This window comes from Orbicella faveolata, unplaced genomic scaffold, assembly GCF_042242905.1.
Source record: "Orbicella faveolata isolate gen_17 unplaced genomic scaffold, um_ofav_v1 contig_2, whole genome shotgun sequence".
Lineage (NCBI taxonomy): Eukaryota > Metazoa > Cnidaria > Anthozoa > Scleractinia > Merulinidae > Orbicella > Orbicella faveolata.
In genome coordinates this window covers 14431356-14437778 of record NW_028301547.1, presented here as the reverse complement: position 1 = coordinate 14437778, position 6423 = coordinate 14431356, and positions in this window count along the sequence as shown.

Genomic DNA, 6423 nt, shown 5'->3' with positions numbered 1-6423 from the left:
TTATAAGTGACTGTGATGTGTACCAACATAATTTTCATTTGCAACAAATTTACAGTACAGAATGTGCCTGAAATATTTCTTTGATAACATAGGAATATCCGGGTTGAGGGGGTAGGGGGTGGGGGTGGGGGGATTCGCGCAGTTTGGATGATTGTACATAAAGTGCTATTTCAGATATTGTTAGTTCATGCCAAAAGTGTCTCTTCACACAACACAGTCTGTACTTTGTTGCCAAGATAGTCAACTCTTTCATTGCAATTTTCTTTTGATGATTATTAAGAATGGATATGTCTCTAGCAATTCATCTTTCTCACCTCAGTTTCTTAACACATGGTAAAATGATGATTAGTAATGCATTGTGTTGTTTAGGTAACCACTCCCACAGTTAACATGTCACTAAACAGCAATTCATTTTAGGGAAAGCTTCAATCTACTGCTTTTCCAGTACTTTGTGGTTAACAATTGATTTTTCTTTCAAAAGTTATTTTATATATAAAAAGATATTTTTTGATTTTTGTAACACTTGTGAAGTATAGTACATGTAAAGTTTGATACAAGGCCCTGTGTCTGAGTAAAGTGTATCATCTCATGACTGATGTTTTTCTGTAAGGTAAGGTAATGTGATAAATTATTTGCATGCATCAGTTAACACATGTACAGTGTTAATGACCAGCTGCAGCTGATGTTAAGGTAACCAATTACACTGCTTAAAAACAGCAGAACAAAACCAAGCAAGCTGCCCAAACTAATTACTATTCACCAGTGACAATTTAAGTCCCTTGAGAGAGGAAGGAATATCAATATCTTTGACCTTGGCTGGTTTTCATGCAGGCCCTATATACTGGCTGAATGGGAATTTGAAGATGTTGGTTTTTGCAGAGGGAAGGAAAACTGGAGAAAAACCCTCTGAGCAAGGCAAGAACCAACAAACCCAACCCACATATGGCACCGAGCTGGCATCAAAATTGGGCCACATTGGTCGGAGGTGAGGGTTCTTACTGCTGTGCCATTGCTGCTTCCCATTAGATGTTGATCTTGCTTCCAGCAATATGGAACTGGTTGGTGTTTTTTTTTAACAAAAAGAGATACACTGATAAAAGTTTAGCCTGTGTAAAGTCATCAGCCACTCTCCTCAAGAAAAATCAGAGAGTGGGCATCTGTGTCTTACTCTTGCTAATCAATTCAAAGCTACATGATGTTTCCCAGAAATTGTGTGGAAAGTGTCTTCATTGGTTGATTGGTCATTTGTGGTTTAATACTGTAATGTTTGAAGATTGTTTCATTGGCTGGCAGATATTTCATGAGTAGGCTGTGGGAACAATGGAAATTTCTTCCATTTTGTAAGGGAGATCTACATCTTAAAAGTTTGACGTAATGGAGGGGTAAACATTTCATGGTAAAGTGAGTTTATCTGTGACTGTAGCAGAGGTCATCAATGGTCACATGTAGACTGCAATTTCTTTTGTTGTCTCAGTGACATGAACCATTTATGCAAGAAACACAATTTTTGATGCCCTCTCCGAATTTTCTTGAGAGCAGGTAGCTATACCCATTAATTTGACAATCTTCTAAGTTTCACCAGGCATGATTTTTAGCCCCAATTCGACCCCACTTCAAATTGCACTCAACTGCTGTCATGACTACATAACAATGTATTGTTAAGACAAGGTGTTTATATAAATAATTCACAGAAATTATTACTCAAGTTTGGAAGTACCAAGCCTGTATATAGTACTAGATCAGTTAGTTGACCTTTTAGAAGGTGGTATGCATGTGTACTTGAAACCCAACTATGTTGCTAAAGGAAGATTGTTATACTGAGTCTCTTTGGAGGCACAGTAGCCTAACGTCAATGGTTAGCCAGCTGCTGGACTCCAGATTCAGTGGTCTGGGGTCATGCCATGGCCTGGGTAATTGCATGGTGTTCTTGGGCAAGATATTTTACTCTCACAGTGCCTCTCTCCACCCAGGTGTATAAATGGGTACTTGTAAATTTAAAGCTGGGATAACCCAGTAATGGACTAGCATTCCTTCCAGCTTACAGAAACTGGGACAAGCTCTGGTAGTGTGGACCACTTGGTCCCTGGCGGACCAAACCTTTTTTAATTGAGTCTTGTAGATAAATTTAACATCAGTACATCAGATACACAGTTCAGTAACTGTATGAAAACCAGGAAATCCAAAAGAAGATGCTGTGTGGAAATAAAGCAATATACAAATTGCTCTAATTAATAAATACATGAATAAATAAAATATAAAAAAAAATTACACTCTGATGCAATGTCCAAAAATATCAACAATAGCATTATAACTTAAATATAAGCCTTGAAAAAATTTACTCCTCAAAATACATTGCTTAAACTGTTGTAGACTACTTGACATGCAATACAAGCCCTCAAATTTTGTTGTTTGGATCAGTAGTCACATCTAAGCTTGGGGTCAAGATGAACTCAACGGTATCAAAAACACTCAAGGGCAACAAAAAAAGATTTTTCATTTTCCTTTGTTGGAAATGAAAGGGCCAATTATTTAAATCATTAAGATTTTGGGTTTGAAATTAGCAACTCTTTGCAGGCATAAAAATTCCCTCACAGTGTTTTTTTGGGGGGGCGGGAGGGAGAGCTGTGTTCTTATACTTAGGTTTTTTCCTTCTTCCATTCAAGTGTTAACAATAAAGATTAGCGAAAAAACTGAGCAACAACGTTTCGGTGTCATCCTACACAACAGTTGGTGACCTGACTAACAACTTTAAGATCCTAAAGAAATGTCAGGGCAAGTTCGATTGCTTGATCCACGAAATGTTGTGGATTCGCAAGAAGAAACCGAGCCTTAACACACAGTCAGACTCCATTCGCGCAAAAGTATTTGTTTAGGCTTTGAACAGACACTGAACTCATTACCAGTGTTTGACACCTCATTGGAATGAACATGAACATTGAACAGCTATCTTAATCTTAATTTATTCAATTTTGCACCTCTACCATTGGTATAAATTAGTTTACTTTTTGCACAAATATTTTTTAACTTGAAAATGGTGCCAGGATGACACCGAAAGGTCGTTGCTCAGTTTTTTCGCTAATCTTTATTGTTAACTGTATTTCCAAATTTAACCATTCAAGTGTGAGATCAATTAACCTTAGTTGATGATGCAGAAAGAAAGCCATGGGTTTGACCCCTGTTCTAGCTGTGCCACTACTGATAAGTACTATAAGCCTGAGCTCAGTTAGCTTACAGAGAATATTTTGTGATGTCCATTATCTTGTACTTCCTCTTTCCTTTTTTCCTTGAGACACCATGCAGCGTTGTACAGGAATCTTAAATATTTCACCTTCACCTTGCTGCTTTACATTTTATAGTCTCCACTGATTACTAGCTACCTCTTTCTCACACCTTCTGAGCCCAGTTGCCTGAAAGCAATACCAGCCAAAAAAATCTGAAGGTGCAACTCTTAGCTTAACACTGGACACCAACAAAAGTTAAAATTTTTAGTGACCGAATTAGTCAGTGATTTTAAAGAAAATAATTAAGTTTTTACACTCCTGTTCAGGTAGCATTTGTTTGTGCTTTAGTCTGATCTTGACTGTTCCACTGCTGAACAGTTTTCCAAAATTTCAGTCATTGATGGAAAAAAGTAACAAATAATTCCTTGCAACTTCTGAGCCAAGCTGTAACCAAGAGCTGCTGAACTCCAGGTAAGAATAAGAAGTGCTGTTATGCAGATTGAAACAAAAATGACGAAAAAGATGACGGCACTGAGCAGAGAGACGGCAATCATCAGTAATGTTCCTTCCACTAATGCAAATCCAAAGATTGTGAAGACGAAGCTGTATAGCACGAATGAAACAAACAGCACAATAGGCAAAGCCGACAGACCTGCAAAGACTGTTAAGAACAAGGTGGCCATGGGGTATTCCATAACAAAAGCAAGCACTGGCGCCACAACAACACCAATGTTAGTATCCTTCCATTTCTGGAAAATACGTAAACTCAAGTCTCCTCGTCTATTGACTTCTTGTGCCATGTTTTCCTGAGGAAAGGACTCAACAGTTAATATTCGATCAAAATTTATCAGAAATGCAAGTACCAGTTTAGATGTAGTCCCTCTTTTGCTTAGTTCATCATGCATGACACAAAAGAAAACTGCGAGAAAAAAATTTTAAGTGGCCATTTCTTTCTCGTAGTTTTCTTTTGTGTAATGCGCAACAGATGAAGCGAAAGAGGGACTACTTGTAGTCTAGTACCAGTTTGACATTCCCAGTTTCATATAATCTTGAACATTTTGCGAAAGAGCACAACCACCATCCATCAGATGTATTAAATCTACAGTCAGTGTAAAAGGCAGACTACAGACTTGAAACTGGGGGTAAAATAATAATTGAAACTATGTCACAGGTCTTTCACTGGCAAACCTTTGGAAACTGCTCATAGATTCTACGCTGGCACACCTCAAGTACTGAAACTTTTTTAGTTACCCAGAAATTAGATTCAAACACCCTCAATGCTCATAATCAATCACTTTAGAGTTACAGGGTCTTTGGCCCAGTCCCTGAAACCAGGTTTAATAAATAGATTTAGCCAAGCCTAAAAGTGGAGCTCCTCATTGCAATAAGTTAACCATAAAGGAAAACAGGATTTGTTTTTCTTGGATCAGAAACTCAAAAAAAGATCAATCGTGAGCATTGCTCAGCGTGTGGCTTCACTATTTTTTCTGGTTAAAACTTAACATACTATACCCAATAATGGTACCCATTGTTCCAAGATTGTGGAAATTACATACCCAATAAATCAGGGATTTTCTAAGAGACGACTGTGCAAGGAATATCTGTGAAGAAAAGTCAACGATGAGACAGGGGTTAATTCCCACCGCAATTTTGCCTTTGCATGTACCCCCGCCTTCTCCTCCAGATTAAAAAACTGGCTTGAGCCTGCAATCCAATCAAAACCAGCACATAGGCAGCGGCAAATTTTAAAACGACATACAACCTTGATGAGCTCTAAACCTGAGCCCGTAAAATAGTCAAGTTGACACCTTGTTTTAACAGCTGTCAATTAACCATAACATGGATGTCCAATATCAAAGACATACCTATGGTAACAGCACTACTCTCTTATTTTTCCAAGGTATGGGGCTTAGCTCATGCGCGCCCAGTGCAAGTGGCGTATGGACGTACATATGGACAGATACACAGAGAGTCACATGACAACTGAAATTTTTTAGATTGATGGGTTACCAAATTTTCTAAGGTATGGGGCTCCGCTCCCATGCCTTCGGCACGCAGGAGCTGTGCTATTATGGTTGTATACCTGTCAGCTACAGTGTAATGAAGTATGGTGAATTCTCTCTTGTTTTCACTAGGTTTAATCTTCATATTGTACTGATTTACTAGTTTTCTAGTTATCTTGCATGTTTTGTCCAAACTTAAATATTGCCACATGTGTAAGTCAACCTCTGATGAAATTCGCAAATGTAAACTTTGGCAATACCAATCAACTACATCATTGGATTTGAACCCTGGCATTGGGTTACTACAATTCAAAACAGTGGTAGTTACAGTGCAAATTGCGAGAAAAGACTTGAGTGTAATGAGATGCATCCCAAGAGAAACAAGAAATGTCTTGAGAGAAATGAGACAAGTCTGATGAGACAGGGGTAACTTACTTTTGGGTGGTACTGTTCTCAAACCAGGACCACCAGAATGGCAGTATATCACTAACCGCTTACTGCTTACAGCTGAAAATATAGCTGCTATTTGTAGAAAATTATACTGAAATCAAACTGTAAATTTCAACCTCCAGATAGCATATTGCAAGTGCAAAACAATATTGTGAAAGATGCAAATATTTGAACAACTAATTCCCCGGCTAATTTACTTTAAGATGCCTGGTCTACTGTGTGCAGTTTACCCTCAGTCTGCAGTCTATGTTCTACACTGACCGACACCATATCGTAAATGAGCTTATTACTGCTTGAATAATTTCTTTTCGGCTCATAAAAGGAACGACTAGATTGTAAAATACCGGACCACTCATTTACGTCTCATTGAATTTGAATAGTTACTTTTGTTTCCATATGTTTCGTTCTTAGAAGCGTTGAGGGATATGTTAATAAGTGGCCCGGTATTGCAGAATCGCTCCAAAAGAACATACTGATAGAAATATCTAAAACAAATAGCTAAACATCTTTCTCCAAGCCATCCTCAATAACAAATGAACATTATTAGTGACCTGGGCAACAAATAATAACCTTAAATAGCTAATACTGGCAAAATTAGACAAAGTTCTTGTCCGGCTTTAGTACAAGCTTATTTATTTATTTGTGCTATCACAGCCATCATGCACGGAAATACAATTTTGTGGTGAGTAACTAGTAAAAACTTTTAAATACAGTTATGGCATCGAGTGACGGGTAGTGTAGGCCTGCGA